This window comes from Abrus precatorius, unplaced genomic scaffold, assembly GCF_003935025.1.
Source record: "Abrus precatorius isolate BTA unplaced genomic scaffold, Abrus_2018 Scaffold9, whole genome shotgun sequence".
NCBI lineage: Eukaryota > Viridiplantae > Streptophyta > Magnoliopsida > Fabales > Fabaceae > Abrus > Abrus precatorius.
In genome coordinates this window covers 12,888,318-12,900,257 of record NW_020874439.1, presented here as the reverse complement: position 1 = coordinate 12,900,257, position 11,940 = coordinate 12,888,318, and positions in this window count along the sequence as shown.

The window sequence follows — 11,940 nt, the reverse complement described above, 5'->3', positions numbered from 1 at the left end:
CAAGAGGATAAAACACGTAGTTCCCTCTAGCAAAGATGCCTCTACCCGGCGAGGCAACACTATTTCAACATTACTCTGCACCTCTGGGTAAATCAAACATCGCCGAGCGCAGTCAATCAAAACATGGTTGGCAGCTAACCAGTCCATAGCCAGAATCACATCTAACCCAACCATGGGGATACAAATGAGGTTCACCTTATACCTTCGCCCTTCAACATCAATCGGACATCCCAAGCAAACAGAGGAGGTTGTCACCGAATGCATCGCCGGCGTAGACACTACTAACTCACACTCCAAGTCACTCACCGACAACTTCAACCGCTTGGCACAAGCATTGGCAATAAAAGAATGGGTAGCCCCAGAATCAAAGATAACAAATAGTGCAGTACCTGCTACTACTCCTCTGACATGAACTAAATCAATGACTCGAGCAGCTTCCATTCCAAAAGTAGCGAACACTCGGCCTTCAGTTTGAGGCCTAATCTGATGCGGCTCTCTCACTGCTCTCAATCTAATAGAGTGCAAGGCACTCGCCGAAGAAGAAGCAGCCCTGCCCGAAGAAACTGGACAATCTCTGGTAAGGTGCCCTAGCTGCTGGCACGAAAAGTAAACTATGCTGTCAATCTAAGAGCATTGACTGACTTAGTGCGATCCCCCACATCTGAAGCATCTGACAGGGGTCGTCGTCGGAGCCCTAGGGGACGGAGCAGAAACTCCCCTAGGCTGCAGAGTAGGTACAACAGTCCCCCACTGTCCTAGAAACTGAAGAGGTAGACCCTCTAGACTGTGAGGGTCGAGGCTGCTTGTAACGCCCCAATTTTCGTAAATTAGTTAGTAGCTCTTAGATTTTAATTATTAGCTGATTCTGGCTTGCTAGCGTCAGAATAATTAGATAGATGCAGAATTTTATTTTTTAGAATATTGATTTAATTCTGAGTTCGGCATTTTAGGGTAACTACATGCAAAATATTTGGTTCCAATATCATCCAAGAATTTTCCTGATATTATTCAGCAGTACTAACTAAAATATTCCTGAGAGATTTATCCAAAAAGTCAATTTCTGTCTTATTTAGATAATTGTCAAATCGTAAGTATCTGTCTCAAAAAACGTGAGATTTTCTAATCATTACAAAGATTTAGTAATGATTTCTTAGCCGTCAAAATTGTTGCATAAAATTCCGCGAGATCTAGTAATCATTATTTCTAAGATTTCCAAATCTAGTATTGGCCACTAGATTTTCATGCAAACAAACTTTGTCCCCCATTTTACAAACATTGTGATTGCCTGAATATTCCGAAATCTAGTATTGACCACTAGAATTCCATGCACGAGATTTTGTCTCCCGATTTGCTGGCAAAATCACTTTAGAACATTCTCTTGTCTTCCAAATTGCCGACACCGTAATTATTCTAACCAATCACATTCTCTTGAATTTAGCACCACCTCAAAAGTCTTGTCCAAGTGACAACCTAGTCATGTTGCATTTTTCTCGGCCAGCCAAATTTCATGCAATTGATGTCCAAATCTTACCTTAAGATTTTGTGCAAAATTTTGGGATTTGCGATATCCAAACCGTGTGCATGCAGCCTAGGGTATTCCATGCATTTAACTTGCTGAAATTACACTATCTTTGCTTGCAAGTTTGCCTAAAAATCTACTATTCATGCACAAAAAATCGTGACACCCTTGATTTCACCAATTTACCAAATTCACTTCAAATTTTACTCAAATAAAACCGTGTGCAGTTTTTGAGTTTGGAAGTCTTACCAAGAAAGCCAAAATGCAAATGTTAAGTGGAAATTGGTCACTTAAAGGTTGAACCCTCCATATAAATAGATTTGCTAAAGGAGATTAAGCCTTTTGGAAGCCAAAAATCGAGAATCTCTCTCTCTTTTCTCTACCTTTCTCTCACATTTTCCACTCTCAATTTCTCTCAAGCAAACCGAGAGCTTGCAACCCCTCAAACACTACCACTCCTTCATCCAAATCACTTAAACACTTTACCTCACCATCACAAACTTCTTCCTCCTTCATCCTTTCAATTTTCGTGTGGAAGGAACCAACTTTGGAGGAGAACTTTGAAGAACTTGGCTGCTATTTTCTTGGTCCAGCAAAGCTTTCCTTGGAGATCCATCTATTCCAGCCCCTTCTCCATTTCATTTCACGCCTAAAACTCAAGGCAAGGAGGCGTTCTCATCCTTTACTCCTTTGTTTGCTTTCCTTGGTTGAAAACTATGTAAAATCTTGTAAAGGTTCCATCTTTATCTCCAATAACTTTGAGCAAGCTCATTGTACCATTTGCATGTTAAATTCCACTTGATTTCTTCACTTTATTTACTTCTAAGCTTGCAGTTTTTGTGTAAAAGAGGTAATCTCCCTAAAAGTTTGTACTTTAGACATTTACATGTTGTTTACTCCTTGTGAATGTCTCGGTTTTTCACTTCCTTGGAGGAGTTTATTGTTCCAATGATAATCCACCCTTGATATCAAGTAACCATGAGCTTGGAAGACAATTTCCTTCATTTGCATGTTGAGTATTTGTCTTGTACTCCATTTTATCTCTTTGAAATTTTCAGTTTCATGCTTAGATGTGTTGATTTCTCTCAAAGCTTGGAACTTTATTAAGTGCTTGCAATTTCTCCCTTGAAAATATTTCGATTTTGCCTTTGCATGTTTGAAATTCTTGATTTCTATGACGATCCACCTTCAAAGCCATGATCCATGAGTTTGCATGTTGTATTCCTTCACTTGCTTGTTGGATTTTCACTTGAAAATTATTTGACTCACTTTCAAAGTCTCAGTTTTGGTTTTGTGTGAAGAGATTCTTTAGAAAGTTTGAATTTTTAACCCTTGTATGTGACATCCAACCTTTATACAAAATTTTGAGTTTGAAAATATGTTGGAAACCTTTTGTACAAGTTTCGGTTTAGAGGTTTTCTTGCTAAATCTCTTGAGTAAACAAAAATCTACCCTTGAGATCTTAGAACCGTGAGTTTGCATGTCTTGAACACTTTGTTACCAAACTTAATTTCATAAAAAGAACTCCTTTAGTAATTTTGAGAGTTTGAATACTAAATTGCCCTTGTGTTGTCTCGGATTACACTTTTTAAACATAGTCCTTTGCTGAAAATTAAAATACTGCACTTGGATGATGGAACTTTGTGTTTGCATGATGAGTTTTCCCTATTTTGCTTGTTAGTGACTTGACAAATAATGAGATTTTGAAGGCTGGACAGATTTGAATATTATGAGGAAAAAGGTTGAACTTAATGTGATTTGGAACCTTGGAATAGTTTGAAAAGTTTATTAAGAGTGATGAGAGAAAATGTTATAAAGGAGGAAGTGAGAATGGACTTGGATGGTCTCGGTTTTGACATTAAAAAGTATTGCAAAATTCAGAAAAATATTTTGTGTGGACTTTGCATTATAAGGAAACTAAGATTGAACTTGAAAATGTGTTGTCTTGATTTAGATGCCTTGAACCGTGTGGGACTTGGTTGAGTGTGTGATTGAATGATTGATTGTAAAATTGATTGTGATTGACCTTGATGTTGCTTGGTATTGGTACTTGAAATTGGTGATGTTTGCTTGAATGAGTTGCTGAAAAATTAGAAGTGATGTGAAATAGTGTACTATTCATAAATTGTGTTATTCCTTGAAAAATTGTGAAGAGGTTGAATTGATACTTGGCTGGAAAATTTGAATGACTTACTATTTATTATGATTATGCCAAGAAATGGCCATGTTGATAGTGCTACATGCATCATTTGCATCTTACTACAAAAGACTTGATGAACCAAGAGATTGAACAGCGAAAAAATAATTATACAATGATATATTGATGTTGATCTAGAGCCCTTGAGGGCTGAATTATCAAAAAGGACCTTGGACCTAAATGGAATTATTGGGAATGTTATTAATTTGACACATATTGAGTGGTTGAGTAAGTGGAGTGAAGAAACCACATATATCTTATAAGAAAAAGTGTGAAAACCCGAGAGGATGGAACTTAGAAAAAATGGTGAAATGAATTGATTTAAGTTAGTAGCATAACAAGGACATAAGCTTGATTTGTCTTCCCTAAATAAAAACAAGAAACCGAGAGGTAATGCCTTTAAATCTAGTGAAAGTTAAATTGTTTGGTTGATGGTTTAGGTAGGAGATAAGTTTAATAATTTGTCCATTTATGGAGAGAAAAACCGTGAGAAAGAGATGGAGAAAATAAGAGTTTGAATTAAAAGAATTATGGATAATCAGGGGATAGAGGTTAATAAGCAAAATGAAATGAATATGATGAATTTGAATGGTGAAATTACAAGGATTGAGAAATGGGATGGTGCTGAATTTTAAAAGAGAATGAAGTGAGAAAGAGGAATGAATTATGAAGGCTTGAATGATTCGCCTAAGTTAAGGTCCAAAGATGTAACATGCTGCACTAAAGCTTTCCATGAGTATGAAATTATAAAACCATGAGATTATGAATTTTGATGAGAAATTATATGTTATGCCTTGAGTTCCTGAATTATATTATCTTGAGATTATTATTATGAACTCAGTGAGATTTATTGTGAGACTCATGGTATCTATTTATCCATGCTAAGGCATGTGACTCATGGAGATTATCTATCCATGTTGCTAAGTCTATGATGACTTTTAGCTTGATGCTATATGCTATGATTTTAAGTTCGTTGTGACTTCTATTATATCTGTGCAATAGCCCGAATGGCTGGATGATATGAGTTGAGAAAACAATCACAAGAAAACTGAAAATGCTATTCATGCATCATATATAATCTTGTGAAACGACTTGATGGCATTACAGAGGCACAACTGTAGGTATTGGAAGTTCGGTCCAAAGTAGATCTTCTGGGGATGGCCAAAAGGGGAACATCCGACCTAAGTGGCACATGGCAGCTGAGCTCCCTGTAGCTGGGTCGTGACCTGCTTGCAAGACCTTAGCCAAACCTGACGTGAACTCCATAATACTAGGGTCGTAAAGGTCCATTCCTGAACGTGCCGAATGGCACTACACATCAATGATGTGCTATTATTATATTTTCTATCTGTTATATCTGTGTAGAGTAGGGAATGGAGTCCTCCGATTGCCACATGACTTGAATCTATCTATCTATCTCTATTGTAAATGTTGGGCAAGTCGCCAGTCATAGAGAAATGGGATCCCCATGCATCATTTGCATGCTATTAACACATGAGTGACTATATAGGTGAGATGGAAACCTGCATTCATGCATCATATGCATTATTATAAGGGATGGTGGAATACTTGTGAAATTGACTATGATTGTGATTTCATTTATCTCCCTATTATATGCTTGAACCTTGTATAATGCTGAGTGTGAATGGTTGAATAGATTTGTGACTGTGATGCCGCCTTCCTCGGGGTATGGCTGTGATTGATGTTGTGTTTGGAGAACTCACCCCTGTGTTTGTGTTGTTCGTATCGCTTTTCTTTTATTTATATAGATGAACAGGAATAAGGTGAAGGTGTTCATCCTTCCTTCTGAGGATGACATATGGGTGGTTGATTACGCGACCTAGCAGAGCGTCTTCCGCGGATTTGCTCGAGTGATTCATGGAGTTGATAGTGGAGGCTCATGGATTACCCAGTATACTGCCGACACACCCATAGAGATTTTCTTCTCTGTACCTCCTAGTGACACTCAGTTACCTTACCCTGCCTTGTTTGCTTCTCCCACACCCATGCCCGTAAACCCCCGTACACCTATTGCTAGATCTACTCCTGCACCTGCACCATTCTCTTTTATGTCCCCCACTTCTCCACTTGTGCCAATGGAGAAGGATATCCATGCGGTGGAATCCTCCATTAGGTATACCACCATGCCTTCTTACATGCATCCTACACACCCATCTACTTTGGTTCCACCTACTGCCACCCGTTCATCCCCTCACCCTGCTGGATGGATAGAGGAGGATAGTGGAAATTCTATGGCTGCAACTCCTAGTTCTGCTTCCCCGACATCATCTGAGGAGTCTGACCCTATTGAGGATTATTCGCCTCTTGATGGATGTTGTTTTTATTTATGTTGTAGTGGAATTGGTCTTAGGGAGTTTGGTATGTTTCTATTTTATTTATGCTATATTTGAATCATATTGACTATACTGTTTAACTATGAACCTATCGTTTCCACAAATTATATTTAATATATTGAGGTATTTCCTGATGATGAGTTGTGATGATCTGATATGAGTATATTATTGATAGTAAGTTATAGATTGATGAAATGAGAAAACATATGCATGTTAACTCTCTTCTTGAAAGAGAACTATTATTACAAACTGTATGTCTGAAGAAAAAAAAAATAATGACAAGATTTTGGTGTTTTCTGAATTATCATATTATAAAGTAGTTATCAACAATGTAGTGAATTGGGTCGCTACATTGCTGTTATCGAGGCGGTCGACTGTATGGTGCTCTCCTAGTATCCCTGATACCTCCACTGCTAGAGGTACTAGCTTCCCTGCTCGGTGGAGCCTTCCCCACTCCATCCGTGTCCTCGGCATTCAGACTCTCAATGATGGTGGCCTGGTCTACCAAGTCAGCAAATTCAGAAATTCTCAGAGGTATCAAAATACACTTAATATCCGTCCTTAGCCCCTCAGAGAACCTCTGACACTTCCACTCCTCAGAAGTAGGGTGGGAGTAGAACCTATACAGCCTCTCGAACTGAGTGGTGTACTCGTACACAGAAGAGCTTCCCTGCATTAACCCCAGAAACTCTCTCTTCTTCGCCGCCCGCACATGGGGAGGAAAGAACTTACCCAGGAAGCTATTATTGAATACTTCCCAAGTGATGATCACTCTCCGTGCCTCCAGCATAGCACGAGCCCCATGTCACCACATCTCTACATCCCTAGACAACATATAAGCAGCATATAATACCTTGCGGTCCTCCACACAACCCATCGTGAAAAAGATCTTCTCTATGTCTCTCAACCACTACTCAGTCGCATTCGGCCCTTCTACTCCAGTAAACTGAGGTGAGTCGCTCCGTCTGAATTTAGCTAACCCCTGGTACTCAGGTGAGGCAGTAGAGGTAGTGGCAACTGCAGCCTGAGCAGTAGCGGCAGCAGCTTGGTTAGCAGCCTGCTGTTACTGGAGAAGGTCCAAGCTCTGCCGAACCGTAGCTGCCATAGCCTCCATGGCGTGAGCCATCTGGTTCATGTCCACTAGAGGGGGAGGGTTCAGAGTAGTTCTCCTTAGTCTTGCCATTCTAAGCAAACAAAAATCAACTTTAGCTCAGCAAAACAATCTCCACTAATCAATCGTCAGGCAATTTTGGCAATCAGCACATCATCATCTCATCTATTCTACCACACACGCACAGCATCACAATCAGCTAACACAACCATATTCATACAGCACATCACATTCAGCATGATTCTCCTAAAGCTCACCCAACCCCTATACCAAAACCCCTTTCACTAGTCATGTACGAGAATCAAGGTGATCAAACTTGTTCTCCCACAACACAGTGTCTGACGTCATGATATAGGTTCTACAGTTAGACCTGCTACATGCAATGCAAAATCAAAGCCTAGTGACCTACTCCCATAGGTTTTCCCTTGACCTCTGCTCTGATACCATTAAATGTCACGACCCCAAGGGCAAGGTCATAGACGTAATCCACTAAATCTCAGTAATACACAATAATTACTCTTAATTAGGCATTCATGGATAATTATCAGGGAATCAACATGTATTAATTGAGAGAATAATTCTTAAACAAAATAAGTATTACAAAATATGTCTTAGTTGTCATTACAAAATTAATTGCAGCAAAAGACTAATACATGGGAAAGTCCTAACGTATCCTAATGCCTAATCCTCCGCTTCTCTATCAGCTACTCCGGTCAGCCTGGGAAGCCGAAGCCTCACCTGCCTAATTTGCTCACGTACCAAGATACGATCATCGCAACACAACATCACAACAATAATTGCAAGGGTGAGCTTACTAAAAGAAACAGCATATCAAGTAAAATAATCGTAGCAAATCAACAAGAAACAACAATTACAGCCCATGCAGCCCATCCCAGCATACTCATGCAGCAATGAGAAACAGTGTCCATCTGGCCTTTAACAGCACATTCAGCAGGTCCAGAGGAACTGTGCCGGTCCGGGAGCGACCCGTTCCAGTATCTGGATCCAGATAGTACAGCTCAGCTTTCTAAAGCCACATGACTACCCACCTAGCATGTGACACAGCACCTATCATGACAACCCTATTCAGCTCTAGTATGATGCAACAATCAGCATATTAATAATTTCAGCAATTACATGGATAAAATGTTAGCAACAACTCATTCAGTATTTTAGCAATAGTAAATATGTAACAGCTCAGCTAATTCAGTAATTTTCAGAAAATACAGCATTATTAACTCAGCAAATAGCCCAGCAATTTACTACACGTCATATTCAGCACATTGGGTCATCCTCCCTAGGGTTTTCACAGCATTCAACCACAATACTCTATCATTCGGTTATCAAACTACTTCTCCTAGGGTTTAACAACAATCAATCACGTCAATACAACAATTTTATTCCAAAACACAGCTCTAGTTCTCTCTTAACACCTCTCATCACTTCCAAATCATCAAAATGACCTAGGGCAAGCTCTCCTTACCTCAATCTGGTGTTTTTCAAGGTGCTCTTGGTTATTCAAGCCTAGAATCTGCAAGAACTTCCCTACAAACGCAGCCAAGCTCCGAAAATTGAATGAGGATTGGAGGAATTCAAGAAATCCAAAAAGGAAACCATGGAACTTACCCAAAATGGCTTCAATCACTCCCCTCAGCCTAGAATCGTGCAAAAGGTTGGGGTTTTCTAGTGATTTAGGGCAAAAATCAACCGAAAATGCGAAGGGAAGAAGAGAGGGGTCGAGGGTTTTGAAATAACCCTCACACAGCTCTCTTAGAACCCTTAAATACAGTCTGAAACGCAACACTCTCGCTACAGCGACATGTTCTCGCTACAGCGACATGTTCTCACCCTCTCGCCACAACGAAAAACTCAGAAGAAACTGCACTTTGGTTTCTACAGAATCATGCTACAGCGAGGCCCTCTTGCTACAGCGAGACTGCACCCAAAAATGCAACCTAAATTGTCACTCTCTCGCTACAGCGAGAAGGCGACAGGCGCATGCCTTTCTCCCTAGGACCTCTTGCTACAGTGAAAATCCTCTCGCTATAGCGAGAAGGCCCTACACCAGAACTTAGGCTATCCCTCTCATTCGAATTTAGCCACTACGCAATATATATAAACATATATATTCACATCAGCTCAACACACAGTACATTCAATTATAATTCAACAATCAACGCAATAAGATAAGATAAACACATTCACTCATGGCAAGCATTACACTCAAGTCTTATCATTCTCAACACACATAACCCAAGGCATTACAACAAACCCTTGCCAAACCAAACATGAACATCCGTTACCAATATCGCAGTAGGCCCATTCCTGAATGGCACCCTTGAGGCATGAAAATGACAAATGTTATCAATTTCAAATGTGTTCAATATGATAGTAAAGAATGGAGTCATCCGATCTCCTTAAGGCTAGAAAATAATGTAAATTGAAAGGAAGAATATGGGATCCCCATGCATTGCAAAAAGGTGGTTAAAGGAAAAGGAATTTCATAATCAATCTCCATCATGCATCATTTCATTCATCTTACAGATGATCTCCTTATTTTTATTTCAAGCGTAATAATATTGTATTTATGCATATATATATATATATATATATATATATGATGCGCAGTGCCCTCTGTATGCGTATGATATGTTTTAATTGGATTTTATAGACTCGTCCTTTTCTTTTTTCTTTCTTTTGTTTGGTATGTTTGCTTGTTTGGTGTGTTTTATGTGTTGTATGCAGATGGGTTTCGACATGATCAAGATGTCAGTACTTCCGACCACGGATAACCTATGGATCTATGACGATACTACTTAGCAAACCATCTACCAAGGGTTTGCTAGGATAACTCTTGGTTCGGTTACTGAGATGGGTTGGGAACTCCATTGTACCACAGACCTACCTGTTGAGATTGTTTTTCCCCTACCGTTATATGCTACTACTATACATTTTTCCCTTATCACTCCTAGGACTGCGCCGGCTCCCATAGACATTAATGTCCCTACTCCTGCACGTATCCTAGATATTACCCTTGACTCCCATGTACCTTGACCTTCTTGCCTTCCTTTTGCTGAACCTGACTGTGTTGACATTTAGATAATTAAGTCATTTATTTGAACACTTCTGCCCACTCAACCTCGTTGACTTTCACCCATTGATGAAGCTGGACCCTCACATTGCAGCCTGTCACCACCCTTGTCCTTTCCACTTTCCCACATACTCTCACCTACTCTTGGCTGGTTGGAATATGTGGATGAAGACCTGCTCAGTTTGCCTACCGACCCTAATGTGACTTTATCCACTTCACTAGACTCTAACCTCTCAAAGGAATACACTCCTCTAGACTAATATTGTTTTGTATATATATGTATGTCTTTGGAAGTTGTATCATGATGTTCTCTCTAGAGTGTCATAAGTGTTGAGACCCTTTTATTTCCTTTAGTCTTTTGTCAACTTATGTGTGTGACTATGTATTGTGAATTAACTTGTTTTGGATGTTGTACAACAACACGTTTTGTATTTAATTTAGCACTTGAATTCATTATGTGGAAATTGCCTTCTTCACCATTTTAACGACATATATTTTAAATACACACACAAATAACTAAAAGAATATGTGATTATACACTTTAACTATCCTATATCTATGTATATATATGAAATTAGGAGAAAATATTGTATTTTGGTTATGTGCCTATTGTGTTTGGATATGGTTAAGATAGGTTGTCACACACTCAGCATATATAACTGTGTTATGTTGTATGTATGATGAAATGTTTACATAATGTGTTTGTAACATTATTTTTTATATGATATTGACAAATGCGCTCTTTATTAAAATTTAAGCTTTTTCACAAATTATATTTTCACCTATATGTTACTTCCTTTCTTCCAAATCCCAACTATTTTATGAGTATTTGAAAAGTCTCACCTTTCTCCTTTATTCTTATTTTAAACATCTTTGATATCATGTCAAGGGCACATGTATATTCAAGGATTATATCAAAATAGTGAGTTCTATGAGTTCTCTAGATTATCTATTAACTTAGAAAAATCCAAAGGGATGTGCTCAAAGAATTTATTGGGTAGGAAAAAATATCTCCTCCAATTAGTGTCTTCTATCAAAATGGTGAATGATCTTGGGATTTACCTTGGCTTCCATTTGTTTCAAGGTAAGGTGAGGAAGTAAGACTTCTTCCCAATTCTAGACAAGATAAAATGCAAACTATCCCTTGAAAATCGAGACTTCTAAATAGAGCAGGTAAAGTGTGTTTGGTGAGGTCGGTGTTATCAGTAATACCTGCCTACACAATGCAAAATGTTTGTTACCCAAGGCTGTTTACAATTGTATGGAGTAGGTGATGAGGGGTTTATTTGGGCAGACAGTTTGGATAAGAGAGGTTGGCATCTTGTTAATTGTGATCAACTAACTACACCTAGGGGGAGTAGAGGTTTGGGTCTTAGGAGGATGAGGTTGTTGAATGTAGCCATGCTAGGTCAGTTAGTATGGACTATGATGACTGACCCGGGTAAACTTTGAGTCCAAGTCATGTGTTTGGAAGAATCTTCTTTTTGCTAAGGATGCTTTGGAAAAGGCGTTTGGTTACTTAGTGGGAAATGGAGAAGCCTCAGTTTGGTTTGACACATTGACAAAGGCGAGGAAATTATGCCATATGGTCCCATATGTTCATATTAAAGATACTAACCTAAAACTGAAAGAAAGCGTGCAACAGGAGACTTGAAACTTACTTGGCCT